Consider the following 22824-nt stretch of genomic DNA (forward strand, 5'->3'; position numbering starts at 1 on the left):
TTTAACGTAGCCTATATTGGTGTTATTTTATACTTGGAGCCTAAATTGATACTTTCCAAAAACCATAGGCCTATTTTGGTACCTTATCCCTTTTTTTATTAGATAAAAGAATAAGGTGCAAAAATACCCCCAAACGTTTATAATCAGGAGCAATTTTAACCCATAACGTTATCAAATTTGGCCAATTTGAAAAATAATTCATCAAACTGTCTTCTCGATCACGAATCTTGTCATTTACACTTCACATGCGAGTCATTTTATCTTGTGCATTAGTAATAAATCATAAATATATGATTGGACATGAAAAAATTAAAAAAAAGGGTAATTAGCACCTGTGGTCACTACTAAAGTTTGGGCAATTTCCTCAAAAGGTCACATAAGTTTAATTTGTCTCAATAAAATCACTTAAGTTTGTTTTTGTCCCAATAAAGTTACATTGGAGTTTTTTGTTCAATTTTTCGTCGGAATTGATTACGTGACATCTAATCACATGTCTCAATGTCATGTGACATAATAAAAAAACATTTAACCATAACTTAACCTACGTGACATATCTATTATCAATTAAAATTTGGTACTTAAGAATACGGCGTTTGGCCTCTGCTCCGAGTCCGCCTCCGCCTCGCTTTTCTTCATCTGCGATATAGATGTAATCTGTTTTGAAAAAAATATTAAATATCAATTTAAGCTTCACGTATAAAATAATCGAAACCAGACATAGCCATGATAGCTTCAGCCGGCCACCGCACCGAAATGATATCATGGCTGACACGTCAACATGAATCAACTCAGCTCGTTGACCGAAACTACACATAACATTCACGTATGAACCATCTGCCTACCACGTACTTGTCGGTTATTTTTATGAAAAAATCCAAAGGTCTGAGACGTGGCTATCATGTGTGGTTTTGATTAGAGATCTGAGTTGACTCGTGTTGATGTGTCAGTAATGACATCATTCTAATGCCTTTTAACCTCTGTAATTGTAATCGCCGGAGTGACCTAATCGAGACAAAACTCAAAGCTGAGTGACCATTTTGAAACAATCATGTAAGTTGAGTGACCGATTGTATATTTAACCCCAGAACAATATTAAAGAAGTAAGATTTACCATCGCAAGACAGTAGAATTTTTTTTTTACTTGGTCCTTGAAAAGTTGTGACTTACCTTATTACCATCATAAAATAGATTTGATTAATACCTTACCATTTTTTAGGTGATTTTATGATTATTTATATATCTTAGGGTCAGATTTTCTTAGTTGTGATATTCCATTATTAGATTTTAAAATTTATGTTTTGGTACAAAATTGCATATAAATAGCATACATATTCAATAATAGCAAATACAAAAATTCTCTCTGTGTATCCAATTTCATTAAAGATGGCTAAAGCTTATTTCAACATTAATGTTGCATTCTTTCTCCTTGCTATCCTCATAGCATCTTTCTGTAAGTTCGAATAAATAATTTACTAGTCCTTATACTTTTATTCAACATACTATTTAATTCTCGTATTTTAGTAATACATTGTTCAATTTTTAAATTTTAAACTTTTTGATATCGGTTATTGAAAAATTGAGTAATGTTCATAATTTAATAAAGTCATATGTTAAAAAATAATAATTTTAGTTGTTAATAATAAGGATATATAAGGGTTAAAGATACTTTTTAATGTTGGGTGCAACAGGAGCAATTGTCGCTTTAAAAAATTATCGTCATCGCATCTTTCTGTAAGTTCATTTATGAAATTTTTTGAAGTTTTTTATATCAGTTTTTGGAAAATTGAGTATTGTGTTCATAATTTGATAAATTCATATCTTAAAAATAATAACTTTAGCTGTTAATAATAAGGGTTAAAGATACTTTTTAAAATGATTCATGAACAACTAAGACAAGTTAGAGACTTATGTTAATCTGATCTCTAAATTCGATTGCTAACTAGCTGTTTCCATTGTCCTCACTTTCTCATAGCATTTTTCTGTAGGTTCATTTTGTAATAAATTCATGTTATTTGTGGGTTTTTTTCGTATTGTAATCGTTTTCGTCTCTCGGTGACTTTAACCTGCATTTGTTTTAGATTGTATTCTTTACCATTTTTTTTGCAGGCATATTAGCAAGTTCTATACGTAATATTATTTTGTTACTTTTATACCGTTAACAATACGATAAAATTAAAAAAAAAATTATATATCTTTTTGTACTCCATAATATGTTATTAGAAGGAATATTATTATTATTATTATTGTGAAATAGTAATTAAGTGGGATTATTAATTTTGCAGGCATATTAGCAAGTTCAAGAAAATTGGAGGGTCAACAAATAATTTGCCACTCTAATGCAGATTGCAAACCTCAACTATATTCTCGTACTAAAATGATCTGCAGTCATGGATTTTGTGGATGTATGTGACAACTCATGGATTTAGAGGGTCAACCAGTAATTTGCCAATTCTCAATTTTCTAATTAAGTGTATGCACTTAATTTCTAAAAAATAATTAAATAAAATTATGTACTTTTTTTCCTAGTGGAAAATAATAATATTTGGAATTAAAATTCCTAGATGTATTCTGAAATTATTTCAGTTTATTTTATCATTATCAATAAAAATTAAGTTGCTATTTACCTAGTTTAATACTCTCACTAATCTCTAATGGATGTGATTAGAATTATTAATTTGTTTTTTTATATATATTTTATATTAGGTATAACGTTTAAAAATACCTCTAATAATTGCAGTCTGAAATAATTTTATGTCTAACGTCTAAAATGGTGCAATTTTTTACCATAATATTGATAAGTTGGGTCAATTTGGGGTAAGTTGCACCCATGGTCACTGAACTTTACATATTTTAACATTGTGGTGATTGAACCTCAATTTTAACGGTTTGGTCACTGAACTTTATACTTTTTAACACTTGTGGCCACTCAACGCCTCAAAATGACTGTTGATAGTCTCAAAATAAAAAATCCAAAGAATTAATGATATTCTAAGAAAATTTAATTCTTGAAAATTTTTGTTTTAAGGTTATTTATGTGTTGTTCAGTTAGGAAAGAGCGTGAGAAATTTTAGAAAGAGAAAGTTTCATAAATATGTGATTTTAGAAAATAAAAAATGCGGTTTCATGCTAAATATCGTTATGAACAACTTTAATCCTCAAATATTTTCATTTTGAGATCGTTAACAGTAAATTTAAGGAGTTCGTTAAAGTTGAGTGACCACTGGTGTTACAAAATATAAAATTCAGTGGCCATACTGTTAAGAATTGAAATTCGGTGGCCAAAATGTTAAAATAAGTAAAGTTCAGTGGCTATGAGTGTAATTTACCCGGTCAATATGAGAAATAATTTATTAAACTGTTTTTTTAATCATGGATCTTGTCATCTACGGTGTTAAAAATAATAAATAAAATTATGTACTTCTTTTCCTAGTGGAAAATAATAATACATGAAATTAAAATTTCTACATGTATTCTGATTTTTTTTTGAAGTAATGTATTTTGAAATTATGTCATCTTATTTTATCATTATCAATAAAACAAATTAAATTGCTAGTGACTTAGGTCTTGTTAAATACTTGAATTAAAACGTTAATCACTTATTTAATTTAAATGTATTTAATAACGATCATTTCTCTATTATTTAAATTAGTCAATTAAATTTAAAATTACTTATTTTGATAAGTCAAAATAATCCTTCAATACTACAATATTCAACACTTAAATTTCAACATTTATTTTTTCAAATAATTTTCATTTTTATCAAACATTTAATACTCACTCTGGTCTCGATCTGATTACGGTTGAAAGTAAAACTTTAAAAGAGAAATATTTTAATAATCTAATAAACATTTTGTTAATTTTGATAAAAAAATCTTAAACCACATATAATAAAGCATCCCGAATTTTTTAGGATAAATTACACCCATGGCCACTGAACTTTACCCATTTTAACATTGTGGCTGCTGAACTTCAATTCTTAACGGTATAACTACTAAACTTTACATTTTTTAATATCGGTGGCCACTCAACTTTAACCAAATCCTCAAAATAACCGTTAACGACCTCAAAATGAAAATATTTAAGAATTAAAGTTGTTCATGGCGACATTGAATTAAGATAGCACAAATGGTGTAATTGGCAGGTAAGGCTTCTACACATTTTTAAGGTGTCCTCATTTTTAAGGTATCCTCGGTTGGAACCTCTCCATCCTCAAACTTTTCCCTTAAATCCTTATTTATTTATTTTTTTCATTTTGTCTTAAATCACTATTTTTTTTTCATTTTGATTTTCCCTTAAATCTCAAGGTGTGTTTTTATCCAATTATAATTTTTTTTTAAATCTTAAATTTGAATATTGAATTTTATTATATTTTCCCCATTATTTTTATCTAATTATAGTTTTTTTCTTAAATTAAAATATCAATATTATTACTGTTAGCGATATTTTGCGAATATGCTAATTTCAATCTTGTCACGTGTGGTTAGGGTGCGGGCATGCCAGAGAAGATTACTTCTCAATTGAAATGGTTAAGTTTATGGAATTTGCGCGCCAAAACTTGAATTCTAAACGAAACGATTGGCGAGGGACGCAAGGATTGAAAAAGTCCCTCTTGGGTCTCTAGCGCCGTTATAGAAACTTTGCTAGAAAAATTGTTTTATTTAAGCTAATGCGGGTAAATTGAAGACGAGAAAATAAAGGAATTTAAAGTGCGAAATTGACACGAGATTTGGTAAAAAATCGGTATTTTATTGATTGAATAAGTGTTTAAAACATGAAACTGGAAATGAATTACAATTGAAGAACTTCTATACTAAACATATAGCTAATTCAATTGAATTGGAAGGACAAATCAAATACAAGGAATTGAAGTGCAATTAAATTAAATTGGAATTCAACAACAAACTCGGAGCCACAATAGCTATCTCGGATTGATGTTGAATTTTGGTGTTGGTGCGAGGTCCTCGGAGAGCTGCAGCCGGTCGGGCCCGTACGGTATATGATCTTGGCAATATATATATTTTTTAAAAATTATTTTTTTTCACATCTAATCATATTTTTATGACCCGTCGGTGATGAGTGATAAAATGACTCATATGTGAAGTGGGAATAACAAGATTCATGACTGAGAAGATAATTTGATGAATTATTTCTCAATTTGACAACGTTAGGGATAAAATTGCTCCTGACTATAGGTATTTCTGTACTTTATCCCTATATTAAATAAATAATAAATAAACATTATTTTGTTGTCATTTGACTTAATTGAAATCGAGTCTTTTAAATTAGAGATATCGATATCAAGTTGGAGTTTTATAGGCAATAAATTTTAGGGTCAATAATTATAAGGTCCCTGTGTGTTTTACCTAATACACTAGTCAGTCCTTTTGTTTTTACAAATAATTATATAGTCCATCAGTTTTTATTTTCGTCAACGTCTTAGTCCTTATGTTTGAGGCAATGATCAAACTATATTAAAAAATCTTTAAAATACCAAAATTACCCTTTAATCTATGTTTTAATAATAAACATATTATATTTTTTCTATTTTCTATTTTTTTTCTCTTTTTTCTACATAATCATAACCTCTCCTATATTAAGTAATTAATTTATTAAATTTTGTACAATTATAGAACTTTAATTTAGTAATGTAAAATTTATTAACTAAAAAAATAAATGAAAAATATTTCAAAAATTATTAAAATAGAAGTAAAACTATACAAAATTATAAAAACTAATCTTTATTTATCTCTAATAAATTTTATGAATCAACAACTAAAATCTGATTTTTTTAAGTTATCGAAAATTCATAATAATATTTCCGACCGGCTGCAGCTCTCCAAGAACCTCGCACCAACACCAAAATTCAACATCAATCCGAGATAGCTATTGTGGCTCCGAGTTTGTTGTTGAATTTCAATTTGTTTTATCGCATTTCAATTCTTTGTATTGATTTGTTTATTCTAATTCAATTGGTTACCTATATGTTTAATATAGAGATTTCTCATTTGTAATTCATTTCATTTTTATGCTTGTTGGATATGTGTATTCAAACCTTGATTCATCAATAAATACCGATTTTCTTAAAATCTCGTGTCAATTTCGCACTTTAATTTCCTTTATTTTTCCGTCTTTAATTTATCCACATTAGCTTAAATAAAAATAATTTATCTCGCAAAGTTTCTATAACGGCGCGAGAGATCCAAGAGGGACTTTTTCAATCCTTGCGTCCCTCGCCAATCGCTTCGAGGGACGCAAGGATTGAAAAAAATTTTAGGACTATTATCCTAAAAACTATTTCTTTTTATCATAAAATTGGAAAGTTTTATCATATGTCGATAAAAAAAACTTACAAAATAGAGATTTGCAAAATTCAGGGTAATGGGTGTATTTTACCCAAAATTACGAGATAAGAATCAAAATTTTCTCATTAAAAACCCTGATAAATATTATTATACAAAATACCTCAATGTTACTCTTATGGTAAAAATTCTAATTAACCTGTAAATACTGATGAAATATCCTTTCAAAATAATAAAATTGGATAAGGTACCAAAATAGCCTATCGTTTTTAAAAAAGTATCAATTTAGGCTCCACGTACAAAATAGCATAAATATAGGCTTAACATTTAAAAAAGGTACCAATTTAGGTCTTTGATAACGGATTAGATACGTCATTCCTATTACTTCATTAAATTCTGATTTCTTCCTCCAAGTACAATCGACAGAAATTAACAGAGTAATATTAATGGAGTGTCTCGTTTCACTATCGAGGCCTAAATTCGGTATCATTTTAAACGTTAAGCCTATACGTGGAGCCTAAATTTATACTTTCACAAAAACCATAGACCTATTTTGGTCATTACTAATAAAATTGATCTTGTCCAATAAGTATAGGGACTAAAGAAAAGTTTTATAATAATATTGAAGTAAATTTTGGTCATGTTACTTGAATTTTTTCACCTAATTTTTGCTTGTATAAGCTTCAATCTATATATTACTTATATATTGGATAAAAGTGTAGTAACTTTAAATCTAGTGAAATCTAAATAATTAAATAAAGCGTTAATTACAAAAATAATATTTAAATCTAGTGAAATCTGTTTCAAACAAAAATCCAGTAAAATCTAAATAATTAAATAAATTAGATATTGCAATCAATATTTCCACAAAAAAAAAGAATTAATTATATACAGAATAGAATAAAAGTACTAAACTTTATGTAAGGGGTAAAGTGTAAAAATATTTTGAATTTTTTTCGAACTCGTATAATAGACAGTATATTTTATAATTTTTTTTAGAGTAATTAGAACCGGTGGTCACTAAAATTTTGACAATGTCCTCAAAAGTTCACAAAAGTTTAATTTGTCTCAATAAAATCATTTAAGTTTGTTTTTGTCCCAATAAATCACTTTGAACGTTTTTTATTCATCTTTTCGCCGAAATTACTCACGTGGCATCTCAATATCACGCTAGTGTAGATATGTCACGTAGGTTAACGTAGGTTAAGTTGTGGTTAACCTACGTGACATATCTACGCTGACGTGATGTTGTGGTTAAATGTAACTACATATTTTAATTGATAATAGATATGTCACGTAGGTTAAGTTATAGTTAAATGTTTTTTTATTATGTCACATGACATTGAGACATGTGATTAGATGTCACGTAAACAATTCCGATGAAAAATTGAACAAAAAGAGTCCAATGTAACTTTATTGGGACAAAAACAAACTTAAGTGATTTTATTGAGACAAATTAAACTTATGTGACCTTTTGAGGAAATTGCCCAAACTTTAGTAGTGACCATAGGTGCTAATTACCCTTTTTTTTTTAATTTTTTCATGTCTAATCATATATTTGTGATTTATTACTAATGCACAAGATAAAATGACTCACATGTGAAGTGTAAATGACAAGATTCGTGATCGAGAAGACAGTTTGATGAATTATTTTTCAAATTGGCCAAATTTGATAACGTTATGGGTTAAAATTGCTCCTGATTATAAACGTTTGGGGGTATTTTTGCACCTTATTCTTTTATCTAATAAAAAATGGATAAGGTACCAAAATAGGTCTATGGTTTTTGGAAAGTATCAATTTAGGCTCCAAGTATAAAATAACACCAATATAGGCTACGTTAAAAAAATGTATCAATTTAGACATCGAAAACGGAACGTGATACGTTATTCATATTACTATGTAAAGTTCTGTCAATTGTACATGCAAAGAGAAATCAGAACTTAACAGAGTAATATGAATGACGTGTGACATTTCGTAATCTGACCTAAATCGGTACCTTTTCTAAATATTAAATCTATATTGATGCTATTTTATATATGGAAGCTAAATTGATATTTTCTCAAAAACTATAAACCTATTTTACTATAAAAAAAAATAGTCTTCTAAAAAAAGCTAGTAATCTTAAATCTATTGAAATCCAAATACTTAAATAAATTAGATATTACCAAAAGAAATTAAGGTTTAGCATTAATTAATTTTAACTTATTTTTTTTTTTACTTTTGTATTAATTCGTATCAAATAACAAAATTTTAGGTTAATTATAAATATATGCCCTATTGTGAAGTATAGATGACAAAATTCATGCTCGAAAAGATAATTTGGTGAATAATTTCTCCAATTGACCCAACAACGTTAGAGGTAAAATTGCTCTTGTCTGTTAATATTAAGGATTAAATTGCACTATTTTAGACGTTAGAAGTAAAATTGCTCTTAGACATAAATATTAGTTAGAGGTATTTTTGCATTTTGTCCCATAATTTAATTGTAATTTTATCAATATTAAAGGTAAAATCACACCATTTTAGATGTTAGGAGTAAAATTGCTCCTAGGCGTAAATATTAGAGGTACTTTTGTACATTGTTCCATAATTTAACTGTAATTTTATCAATATTAAGGATAAAATTGTACCATTTTAGATGTTAGGAGTAAAATTGCTCCTAGACATAAATGTTAAGAGTATTTTTACACCTTATTCCAAAATTTAATTGTAATTTTATAATTAAATATGATTTTTTTTTTGAGAAAATTATACAGAAATTCATCTTTTAAAAACTATTTACAACTATGTCAAATCATAATTTTGGATTATGCTTCGGCGGGCTTGATGGGTTCTGTGGGCCTGATGGGCCAACTTCATATACTTCATCAATATCTAACATTCTAAATTCGCTAATTTATCAGTTCCTACGTTGCTTTAATAATTAACGCAAAATTAAATTAGTCTAAAAAATATAATATATTTTAATTTTAGTTTTTTTTTTATAAAAATAATTGACACGTGATAATTAGATGACACATATATGGATGTTATGTGTCATTTTGGTTAGTCGCATATTGATGTATCACTTATGTTATCGTTACGATATTCCTTTAACCACTAAAATCGATGAAGTTACCTAATTAGACAAACTTCAAAATTGAATAATTTTATTGAGACAAATCGAAGTTGAGTGACCATTTTGAGATAACCATATAAGTTCAGTGACCAATGATGTATTTCACATCTAATCATATGTTTATGACCCGTCGGTGATGAGTGATAAAATGACTCATATGTGAAGTGGGAATAACAAGATTCATGACTGAGAAGATAATTTGATGAATTATTTCTCAATTTGACAACGTTAGGGATAAAATTGCTCCTGACTATAGGTATTTCTGTACTTTATCCCTATATTAAATAAATAATAAATAAACATTATTTTGTTGTCATTTGACTTAATTGAAATCGAGTCTTTTAAATTAGAGATATCGATATCAAGTTGGAGTTTTATAGGCAATAAATTTTAGGGTCAATAATTATAAGGTCCCTGTGTGTTTTACCTAATACACTAGTCAGTCCTTTTGTTTTTACAAATAATTATATAGTCCATCAGTTTTTATTTTCGTCAACGTCTTAGTCCTTATGTTTGAGGCAATGATCAAACTATATTAAAAAATCTTTAAAATACCAAAATTACCCTTTAATCTATGTTTTAATAATAAACATATTATATTTTTTCTATTTTCTATTTTTTTTCTCTTTTTTCTACATAATCATAACCTCTCCTATATTAAGTAATTAATTTATTAAATTTTGTACAATTATAGAACTTTAATTTAGTAATGTAAAATTTATTAACTAAAAAAATAAATGAAAAATATTTCAAAAATTATTAAAATAGAAGTAAAACTATACAAAATTATAAAAACTAATCTTTATTTATCTCTAATAAATTTTATGAATCAACAACTAAAATCTGATTTTTTTAAATTATCGAAAATTCATAATAATATTAATGTTAGTATTAAAATATTATAATAAAAAATAAAAATTTAAGAGAATAAATAATATTTTTTTATGATTAGTATATGCAAGTATATATGAGTTTTGGTGTATATATTTCAAAAACACCATTAACACTATTTAGATTAAATTTGAAACCTGAAGATAAGTTTTTTTTTATGTGTATAATTAGGGGCAATTTTGTACTTTCATCTAAAAAAATAAATGGAAGGACTAAAGAGTTGATTAAAATAAAACTTAAGGACCTTATAATAATATGATGGACTTACTAATTTGTTATGTAAAAATATAAGGACTTTATAATTATTTACCCTAAATTTTAATGAGTCTATTTTTACGGGCACAATGCAAATTCGCAGTAATCATAAATTTGGGGACAAAGTGATTAGTAGTAAAATTACTAAGATAATTAAGAAGCGTTAGTAAATACTGATCGGTTTGAAAAATGTTCAGGCCTATTAGCTCAGTTGGTTAGAGCGTCGTGCTAATAACGCGAAGGTCGTAGGTTCGAGACCTGCATAGGCCAAAGATGTTTCAGTTTTTTTAATCCTAATTTTTTTTAATTTTTTTTGGGATACGGTGCAAAAATATCTCTAACATTGACAGCTAAAAACAATTTTACCCCTAACATTCGTAGTCAAGAGCAATTTTATCCTTAACGCAGGTAAATTTAGTAAATTTGAAAAATAATTCATCCAACTATCTTCTCGTCATAAATTTTATTATCTACGCTTTATATCTACGTCATTTTATTACTCATCAGTAGCAGAGCACAAACACATGCATAGACAAAAAAAATAAATTTAAAAATTTAAAAACTATACTGTATTTTGTACGAGTTGGACAGAAAAATTTAAATATTTTATCGAATTTAAAAATATTAATCTCCAATTCTATTACTAAATCACAAAAAATGTATTTTTTTTAGAACTAACACTGGTGGTGAATAAGTAGCAAAACACATGTATTTTATAATGATATCTAGAATTGACCAAACTTACCAATTTCATTTTCATTCTCATCCTGAGGTAGAGATGACGCATGCACAGTTGGAGTAGGAATAGGTAATGAAGTAGAAGCACTAGTTACATCACACTGTTTGTCTTTCCTTAGGGGAAAGGTGTTTTCAAAGAACACTACATCTCTAGATTCACAAATGCTATAGTCGTTCAGATTCATGAACCTATAAGCAGCACTATTTGAGGCATAACCAATGAAAACGCAATCAAAGGTCTTGGGTCCTATGTTTGGTTTTTTAAAGGATGGAAAAGCAACTTTAGCAAGACAACCCCAAACTCTCAAAAAATTCAAATTGGGTGCAAACCCCTTCCACAATTCATAAGGAGTTTTATCTAATTTTTTATGAGGAACCCTATTCAGAATATAACATGCAGATAAGACAGCTTCCCCCCACATGTTATCAGGTAACCCAGAACTAATTAACATGGCATTCATCATCTCTTTGAGAGTTCTATTTTTCCTTTCAGCTATACCGTTTTGTTGAGGTGTATACGGTGCACTAGTCTCATGTACAATCCCATTATTCTCACAAAAGGACTTAAGGAAAAAGGTTCCATACTCTCCTCCCCTATCGGACCTAAGCCTTTTTATTTTCTTGTCTAATTGATTCTCTACCTCTGATTTAAATTTAATAAACATATGCTCAGCCTCATCTTTTGATTTTAATAAATATACTTTGGTATATCTAGAGAAGTCATCAACAAAAGTAATGTAATATCTTTTGCCACCTTTGCTAACAGAGTTTTTAAAATCAGCCAAATCAGAGTGAATTAAACCAAGCAGTTCTGTACTTCTACTCTCAACAGGTAAGAAAGGTTTCTTTGCAAATTTTGCTTCCACACATATAGAACATTTGGAATTAATTTCAGAGTTAGTGACATTTATAACATGTATATTTCCCAATTTTTTAATGGAAGCAAAATTTACATGTCCTAATCTACCATGCCACAAATTAATGGATTCACTCAAGTAAACAGAAGCAGATGTAGTTGCATTAATTCCAACAGAATTCACATGGACAGTGTTCAAAATAAAAAGGCCATCAGCTAGGTACCCTTTTCCCACAAAAGTCCCATTCCTAGTGAGAATAACCTTATCAGCCTCAAAAATAATTTTTAAACCATCCTTATTTAGCAAGCTACCAGAAATAAGATTCCTATGAAGAGCAGGCACATACAACACATTATTTAAAGACAAGCTTTTTCCAGAAGTTAACTTAATTAAAATTGTTCCTTTACCGACAACACCAGCAGTAGTGGTGTTTCCCATGTAGACGCATTCCCCATCGGCAGCATCCTCAAAGTGATTAAACAGGTCATTGTTTGAGCATAAGTGCCTTGTAGCTCCAGTATCTAGAACCCAGTCCGTTTTGTTTTCCACCAAATTGGCTTCAACCACAACAGCAGCAATAATTTCTTCATTTTCCACCAAATTGGATTGTGGAGCAGCTCTGTTGTTTGGATTATGATTGGTGTTCTGTTGGTTCTTCCTTTGGTAGCACTGAAATGCCTTGTGGCCAGGTTTACCACACACAAAGCATTCCACTACTTTCCTCTTCTGAATTCTTCCATTCTTCTTAAAAGGCTTGTTTTGGTTTGAGCCTTTTTCGAATTTGGTTGAAGGTCCTTTGTTCCTGTCTTTTGGTACCACAACAGATTCAACAATATTAGCATTAATTGAAACAGACTTAGAGGAAAGTTGCTTATCTTTCATACGATTTGCTTCTTCCGTTCTCATATGGCTGACTAGCTCCTGGAGACTGAAGTCTTTTTTCTTATGTTTCAGATGGTTTCTGAAATCACTCCAGGAGGGTGGAAATTTTTCCAGGAGGACATTAGCTTGCAGTAGATCAGACATTGTCATGCCTTCACCCAGAACTTCAGCAACTAGATTCTCATATTCATGAATCTGGTCAATGATTGGTTTTTCATCAACCATTTGATAATTGAGCCATCTTCCAACCACGTATTTACGTTTACCTGCATCATCAGACCCGTATTTTTCTTTGAGGGTATCCCAAATTTCTTTGGCAGACTTTTTGTTGACAAAAATATCGAACAGTGGGTTCGACATATGATTTAGGAGATGACCCCTAACTGTTTTGTTGTCTTTTTCGTATTTTGCAGAACGAGTGTCGTACTGCTGAACAATTAGAGACATGGCAGGAGCATTTGGGTCAGAGGGTGGATCCTGGACGACAACATAGTCCAGTTCGAGCTGTTCAAAGAAAATCAGAATTTTCTGCGACCATCTTTTGTAATTAAGACCGTCCAGAGGTTCAAGTTTGGAGAGGTCAGGAAGGGATTTCGCAATTAAAGCAGACATGATTGCGAAACAGAAAATCGCTTTCAAATTGTAAGAAACAAAGAGGGTTACAGAAAAAACCGAATTGAAAGTAAGAGCGGAAATCGAACTGTGCCGTGGCGGAGGCCACTGCCTTGAAAGCAATTTCGGCAGGCGGAGGTGCAATCTATAACTCTGGTCGCTCTCCAAGGTTAACATAGAAAAGCTTCGAACCTGTGCACTCAAGGTCGAAGATTGTAGAACAGCAAAAGTGTATTTTTTATTTGCCCAGAAAACGATTGAGAGAAAAAACTATATTTCCAAAGCTGGAAACTGGTTGTATTTATAGCCTTCAGAAATATGAACGTTAGAAGGTGGAGTAAGACTAGGAGAAAAATAAGGTTCAGTTTTGACTGAATAAAAAGATGAAGAAAAATTCAAAAAAGTTAAAACGGATAAAAAGAAAAATAAAATTCGGGCCCAGTCCAGTCGGGACGGGCGGGCGTCGCACGAACGAGCGAGCGCGCGCGCGCGTGTGGTATATTTGCCAAAACCCACTTAACACAATTTAAAGGCTTCTAAAGCCCAACTATATATATACCCACTCAAACATTTGCAAGTTTCCAATGTGGGATTGTGAAAGTGCTTTTGAAAGCAAAGTCTTTAAAGACAACTATACCCCCCACTTCAAATCCATTTTATTCAATCACCAAAAGCCATTTATTCTAACAGGGGTTTTGAGGAGTATTTGTGGGAGTAAGCCTAAATGGGTTGATACATGTCGTTGGGACATTCCATTTATGGTAGGCCATGAGCGGAAGAAGATTGTGTTGATTCCTCCAGTTCGTGATGGGGAGATCAAGAGAATCCAAGGGTGACCCGTTCAACAAGATGAAGGGCGTTGGAAGACCATCCAAACATTTATTGGGAAGTGGTTTGACAAGCTTCGCCGAGACATACCATTCAATGTGGGTAGAGCATTCGATATTTTTGGAGATTGGGAGATGAGTACCATGATAGATGAGGTCCGGGGTGAGGCACTTGTTGAGATATGTGGAAAAGCTCGTGAGGAGAAGGTGAGTCCGGTAATATGTGGAGTGGACCTCTTGAATTCATCTCGAACACCATCTTGGTTCGATTTGAGGGCTTGGGTCCGTTCATAACGAACACATCTCATCAATATGTGGCAAGCAACTTGGGGTCAAGTTCTTTTTAAGAGAGAGTGTATGATGCGGGGCATCTCCTTGGAGGATCGGGTCCGGACGAGGAAGTCGGAGGAAGATCCAAGCACGAGCAATAAGCGAGTAAAGAGGCTAAAACAGTGCCACATAGTAGCTCAGCCACGCTCCGTGTGGATTAAGGCACGCCCCGCGTGCTTGAAGGTTTGATCCGGAGAGAAGTCTAGGAGGTCACATACGCATGGCTTGGATTGGGCACGCTCCGCGTGGAATTAGGCACGCTCCGTGTACTTTTATTTTAAGGAACTTGCTCCTTACTTCAGCTTTCTCCTTATTTACAATACTACCACTCCTTATTTATAATACTGCCACTCCTAAATTACCCTTATCTTTATCCATTTAATTAGTTAAATGATTTGTCCTTTATTATAATTTGTTATTTAGATTTTGAGATGATATAAATTCATCTCTTTCCTTTGTAAACCCTAACTTTTATCAAATCAAATTTATCAATTTCTTCAAGAAGCTTTTGTTAAGGTTTTCACCTTCAACAATGGGGATTTCACTATTCATATGGATTTAGTCCATAAAACCCGGGTTTCATGACGGGTGTCGAATCCACCAAAAATAATTAATAACTTCATATCCCTTAGGCTTGCGCAAGGGTAAGCAAAGGTCGAACCCAAAGGATTAGTACTGATTTAACTAAATTAATAACCTAAAAGACAAGTAAAATAAAATGGGGGGGGGGGGTTTGAGTATTGATCACCTAAATTAATAGGAATAACGAAATCAAAATTGAAATTAAATATAGTAAATAAAGAAGATTTCAGCTAAGGGATTCTCAGACAAGGATTTCAATTAGTCTTGATCATTGACAGATAAAATAGACTCATACATATACCGGATCAGTTTGGAGTATTCTTCCTTAATATTAAACTAGTCAAGCACGGCAAATAACTAGTTCCTAATCAATAAATAATCCAGCCTCAGCGGTCAAGATTCAATCTATTGACAGCCTTATGAATTAGAAGAACCCGACCTTAGCCAACCGACACTCAGCGTAGACGATTCAGAAACTAAGACAATCTCAGGTTGTCAAATCTAGCTCTTTTAGTGTGCTTTAGCTTTAATTCAAGCCCCTTTTCAAGTTTTTCAATTCAATTTAGCATTCCCAAGCCTTTAATTTACTCAATTCATAGCTAGAATTCTGTTTTCAAATTAATTTTCCAGATTCATCCAACTACTTTCTTTTCCCGATTTCGTCCATTTAAAATCATTTTCTGCTTCCAATCCCTTCAACAAAGTTGTTCCTGACATCCTGAAGTTCGATCTAGTATATTTATTTTTCCAATTCCGTGTTCAGAAACTCTATTTACAAGCCGATCTTTCCAGCCCAAATTCTTTTAGATACTCTGTTTCCAGAATTTTCCAGATTTATCCAGTTATTTTCAAATCCCAATTTCATCTACTTAGCATCCGTTTTAGCCTTCGATCCCTTATAGAAGTTTGTTCCTGACCTCCTGAAGTTAAATTTAGCCTATTTACTCGCCCAATTCCGTGTTCTTAAGCGCCCAAACGAGCCTCCCGAAGTTGAAAGTTAAATCTGTCCCATTTGCCTACCATACATTTCCGACCGGCTGCAGCTCTCCAAGAACCTCGCACCAACACCAAAATTCAACATCAATCCGAGATAGCTATTGTGGCTCCGAGTTTGTTGTTGAATTTCAATTTGTTTTATCGCATTTCAATTCTTTGTATTGATTTGTTTATTCTAATTCAATTGGTTACCTATATGTTTAATATAGAGATTTCTCATTTGTAATTCATTTCATTTTTATGCTTGTTGGATATGTGTATTCAAACCTTGATTCATCAATAAATACCGATTTTCTTAAAATCTCGTGTCAATTTCGCACTTTAATTTCCTTTATTTTTCCGTCTTTAATTTATCCACATTAGCTTAAATAAAAATAATTTATCTCGCAAAGTTTCTATAACGGCGCGAGAGATCCAAGAGGGACTTTTTCAATCCTTGCGTCCCTCGCCAATCGCTTCGAGGGACGCAAGGATTGAAAAAAATTTTAGGACTATTATCCTAAAAACTATTTCTTTTTATCATAAAATTGGAAAGTTTTATCATATGTCGATAAAAAAAACTTACAAAATAGAGATTTGCAAAATTCAGGGTAATGGGTGTATTTTACCCAAAATTACGAGATAAGAATCAAAATTTTCTCATTAAAAACCCTGATAAATATTATTATACAAAATACCTCAATGTTACTCTTATGGTAAAAATTCTAATTAACCTGTAAATACTGATGAAATATCCTTTCAAAATAATAAAATTGGATAAGGTACCAAAATAGCCTATCGTTTTTAAAAAAGTATCAATTTAGGCTCCACGTACAAAATAGCATAAATATAGGCTTAACATTTAAAAAAGGTACCAATTTAGGTCTTTGATAACGGATTAGATACGTCATTCCTATTACTTCATTAAATTCTGATTTCTTCCTCCAAGTACAATCGACAGAAATTAACAGAGTAATATTAATGGAGTGTCTCGTTTCACTATCGAGGCCTAAATTCGGTATCATTTTAAACGTTAAGCCTATACGTGGAGCCTAAATTTATACTTTCACAAAAACCATAGACCTATTTTGGTCATTACTAATAAAATTGATCTTGTCCAATAAGTATAGGGACTAAAGAAAAGTTTTATAATAATATTGAAGTAAATTTTGGTCATGTTACTTGAATTTTTTCACCTAATTTTTGCTTGTATAAGCTTCAATCTATATATTACTTATATATTGGATAAAAGTGTAGTAACTTTAAATCTAGTGAAATCTAAATAATTAAATAAAGCGTTAATTACAAAAATAATATTTAAATCTAGTGAAATCTGTTTCAAACAAAAATCCAGTAAAATCTAAATAATTAAATAAATTAGATATTGCAATCAATATTTCCACAAAAAAAAGAATTAATTATATACAGAATAGAATAAAAGTACTAAACTTTATGTAAGGGGTAAAGTGTAAAAATATTTTGAATTTTTTTCGAACTCGTATAATAGACAGTATATTTTATAATTTTTTTTAGAGTAATTAGAACCGGTGGTCACTAAAATTTTGACAATGTCCTCAAAAGGTGACAAAAGTTTAATTTGTCTCAATAAAATCATTTAAGTTTGTTTTTGTCCCAATAAATCACTTTGAACGTTTTTTATTCATCTTTTCGCCGAAATTACTCACGTGGCATCTCAATATCACGCTAGTGTAGATATGTCACGTAGGTTAACGTAGGTTAAGTTGTGGTTAACCTACGTGACATATCTACGCTGACGTGATGTTGTGGTTAAATGTAACTACACATTTTAATTGATAATAGATATGTCACGTAGGTTAAGTTATGGTTAAATGTTTTTTTATTATGTCACATGACATTGAGACATGTGATTAGATGTCACGTAAACAATTCCGATGAAAAATTGAACAAAAAACGTCCAATGTAACTTTATTGGGACAAAAACAAACTTAAGTGATTTTATTGAGACAAATTAAACTTATGTGACCTTTTGAGGAAATTGCCCAAACTTTAGTAGTGACCATAGGTGCTAATTACCCTTTTTTTTTTAATTTTTTCACGTCTAATCATATATTTGTGATTTATTACTAATGCACAAGATAAAATGACTCACATGTGAAGTGTAAATGACAAGATTCGTGATCGAGAAGACAGTTTGATGAATTATTTTTCAAATTGGCCAAATTTGATAACGTTATGGGTTAAAATTGCTCATGATTATAAACGTTTGGGGGTATTTTTGCACCTTATTCTTTTATCTAATAAAAAATGGATAAGGTACCAAAATAGGTCTATGGTTTTTGGAAAGTATCAATTTAGGCTCCAAGTATAAAATAACACCAATATAGGCTACGTTAAAAAAATGTATCAATTTAGACATCGAAAACGGAACGTGATACGTTATTCATATTACTATGTAAAGTTCTGTCAATTGTACATGCAAAGAGAAATCAGAACTTAACAGAGTAATATGAATGACGTGTGACATTTCGTAATCTGACCTAAATCGGTACCTTTTCTAAATATTAAATCTATATTGATGCTATTTTATATATGGAAGCTAAATTGATATTTTCTCAAAAACTATAAACCTATTTTACCATAAAAAAAAATAGTCTTCTAAAAAAAGTTAGTAATCTTAAATCTAGTGAAATCCAAATACTTAAATAAATTAGATATTACCAAAAGAAATTAAGGTTTAGCATTAATTAATTTTAACTTATTTTTTTTTTTACTTTTGTATTAATTCGTATCAAATAACAAAATTTTAGGTTAATTATAAATATATGTCCTATTGTGAAGTATAGATGACAAAATTCATGCTCGAAAAGATAATTTGGTGAATAATTTCTCCAATTGACCCAACAACGTTAGAGGTAAAATTGCTCTTGTCTGTTAATATTAAGGATTAAATTGCACTATTTTAGACGTTAGAAGTAAAATTGCTCTTAGACATAAATATTAGTTAGAGGTATTTTTGCATTTTGTCCCATAATTTAATTGTAATTTTATCAATATTAAAGGTAAAATCACACCATTTTAGATGTTAGGAGTAAAATTGCTCCTAGGCGTAAATATTAGAGGTACTTTTGTACATTGTTCCATAATTTAACTGTAATTTTATCAATATTAAGGATAAAATTGTACCATTTTAGATGTTAGGAGTAAAATTGCTCCTAGACATAAATGTTAAGAGTATTTTTACACCTTATTCCAAAATTTAATTGTAATTTTATAATTAAATATGATTTTTTTTTTGGGGAAATTATACAGAAATTCATCTTTTAAAAACTATTTACAACTATGTCAAATCATAATTTTGGATTATGCTTCGGCGGGCTTGATGGGTTCTGTGGGCCTGATGGGCCAACTTCATATACTTCATCAATATCTAACATTCTAAATTCGCTAATTTATCAGTTCCTACGTTGCTTTAATAATTAACGCAAAATTAAATTAGTCTAAAAAATATAATATATTTTAATTTTAGTTTTTTTTTTATAAAAATAATTGACACGTGATAATTAGATGACACATATATGGATGTTATGTGTCATTTTGGTTAGTCGCATATTGATGTATCACTTATGTTATCGTTACGATATTCCTTTAACCACTAAAATCGATGAAGTTACCTAATTAGACAAACTTCAAAATTGAATAATTTTATTGAGACAAATCGAAGTTGAGTGACCATTTTGAGATAACCATATAAGTTCAGTGACCAATGATGTATTTCACCGATTTTGATACATTATCGCTGTACTATATATGGTTCGAGGCCAGACGCCCGCAGAGGATCGAGGGGCAAAAGCCGGTGCGGTGGCCGGCTGAAGCTGTCATGGCTATGTCTTGTTTCGATGTGGTTCCGTATTCTTAAGTAGCAAAAATTTTCTGGTTAGCTTGTCTTCATTTCTCCATTAATTATGCGTATGGCCCTGTCTATTCCTTGAAAATAAAACTCTCATAAATTCTAGAATTTATGAGGTTGATTATTTTATAGGTGAAGCTTAAATTGATATTTAATCTTTTTTTCAAAACAGATTACATCTATATCGCATGTGAAGAAAAGCAGAGGCGGAGGCGGACTCGGAGCAGAGGCCAGACGCCGTATTCTTAAGTACCCTGGTTAGTTGTCTATTAATTGTTGGTTGATAATGTGCATCTATTCCATGATTATTATTTTAGGTTGTGAAAGCTGATCTAAAAAACAAAACCAATTGGAAATTCTAGATGTGAGATTGAGAGGAGTATTACCATTGGATCTATATACAGATCCAGAGTTTAGGGTTTTATTCTTTCTTTTTTTCTTTTCAATGTTTGATAGATCCCCCCTGCTCCGTCTTCCCATCCGATTGCAGAACGTTGCCGTCCTAGCTTGCAGCCCTAAATTTAAGGATTTAACAGTACATTACTAAAATATGATTTTGAATACAATACTCATTTTTTCAGAAACTGATATAAAAAAGTTTAAAATTTAAGGATTTAACAGTACATTACTAAAATATGAAAATTAAATTTTAAAATCTAATAATTAAATATCACAACTAAGAAAATCTGATCCTGAGATATATAGATAATCATAAAATCACCTAAAAAATGGTAAGGTATTAATCAAATCTATTATATGATGCTAATAAGGTAATTCACAGCTTTTCAAAGACCAAGTAAAAAAATTCTACTTTCTTGCGATGGTAAATCCTACTTCTTTAATATTGTTACTGGGTTAAATGCGAAATTGGCCACTGAATCTATCTAATTGTTTCAAAATGGTCTCCCAATTTTGGGTTTTGTCTCGATTAAGACACTCCGACGGTTGTAGTGGTTAAAAGGCATTAGAATGATGTCATTACTGATGCTTTAGCATAAGTCAACTCAGATCTCTGACAAAAACGACACGTGACAGCCACGTCTTAGATCTTTGTTTTTTTCCATAAAAATAACTGAACTGTACGTGGTAGTCAGGTGGCACATTCGTGGATGTTATGTGTAGTTTTGGTCAAAGATCTGAGTTGATTCATGTAGACGTGCTAACCATGATATCATTTCAATGTCTTTTAACCACTAAAATCGCCGGAGTGACCTAATTGAAACAAAACTCAAAGTTGAATGATTTTATTGGGACAAATTGAAGTTGGATGACCATTCTGAGACAGTCCAATAAATTCAATGACCAAATACGTTTAATCCTATTGTTCTCTATTTATTGTGTTATATATTTAGAGAGTTAGATTTTTGTTCTATCTCGTTTTTCGTTCAATGAATTTAGTAGCTCGTTTTCTTACAAAAATTAGATCAAAGTCTGTTCACGGAGAATGAATAGGTCAGCTCTCTTACTTATCATGTAATATGTTTTGGTTGTCTTACTGAAGTTGTTTATTTAAAAAAAATATTACTTTTTACCATTAAATAAATAATATATATTCAAATAAAAATAAAAACATTTTCAAGTTATTCTAACGAAAAAATATTATAATTGATGCACAACATATTTAATTAAAATTTGAGAGGCCAAAAACATTTTTTTTATTGATTATAATGAGAAAGATACATTAAACTTATATAACACTAAATACAACAATCGTATAATAACGAAACTAGTTTAATTAACTTTACAAACAAGTGATTTGATTCGTGAAACTCACCAGGGATGAATGTAAACTCGTAAGCTATCGAGATAAGGAGAGTGAGAAACTGTTAAAGATCTCCGTCACATTCAATATTTGTTTGAAACCCATTTATCAAGCATCAACAAATCCCATTTCCTCTTTAGTTGGGAATTTCCATCACGAACCAGATCAATTTTTACCGGAACATATAGCAGCCTCTCTCTAGTAGAACTTCCTTCTCTCCTTCCCAACACTATTTACCAAACCGGAGTTGGGTTGACAATCGTACCAGCTTAGGGAATTTGCGTCGATTAATAGGGAAAACTCGATAGGGGAGAGTGAGAAATTGGGGAAAATGAAAGTATCGAGGGAAAGTGGAAAAAAAGTGGAAATTTGGGGAAAAATGAATGGGAGATGAAATGAGTTGTTTTATTTTATTTTAATGACTCCACAATCGATAGCAGTATATTATTTTTAAATAATTTTACGCGACGAGAGAAAAATTTTCATGACATAAGTCGGTTTAGCCACGAGAATAAAATTTTTGTGGCAAATTTTGTGACGTAAGTGATTGTTTGCCATGAAAAAATTTCCCGTGGCATATGTGATCATAAGTTTGGAGTAAAATATATTTTCCTCGTGGCTAAATGGAAATGTGCCACTAATTCTGAATTCACATGTCATGATTCGTGGCGCAAGTAGTAATTTGTTGTAATGTAAATGATTATTGTCCACAACAAATAAATCATTCAATTAAAAAAAAAATTGCACCGTAAGAAATCATAAAGTGCAAAGACAAATAAGTATTAAAAATAGAAAACAAATAATTG

The 22824-nt window shown here is 30.6% G+C and overlaps 1 non-coding gene across 1 annotated transcript; it reads left to right on the top strand.

The window, feature by feature from the left end:
* The first annotated feature begins 10760 nt into the window (after nt 1-10760).
* Nucleotides 10761-10834, top strand: TRNAI-AAU (transfer RNA isoleucine (anticodon AAU)). Its single transcript has one exon. It is a non-coding gene; the product is annotated as a tRNA-Ile (tRNA).
* The last annotated feature ends 11990 nt before the right edge of the window (nt 10835-22824 follow it).

Source organism: Euphorbia lathyris, chromosome 10, assembly GCF_963576675.1.
Source record: "Euphorbia lathyris chromosome 10, ddEupLath1.1, whole genome shotgun sequence".
Taxonomy (NCBI): Eukaryota; Viridiplantae; Streptophyta; class Magnoliopsida; order Malpighiales; family Euphorbiaceae; genus Euphorbia; species Euphorbia lathyris.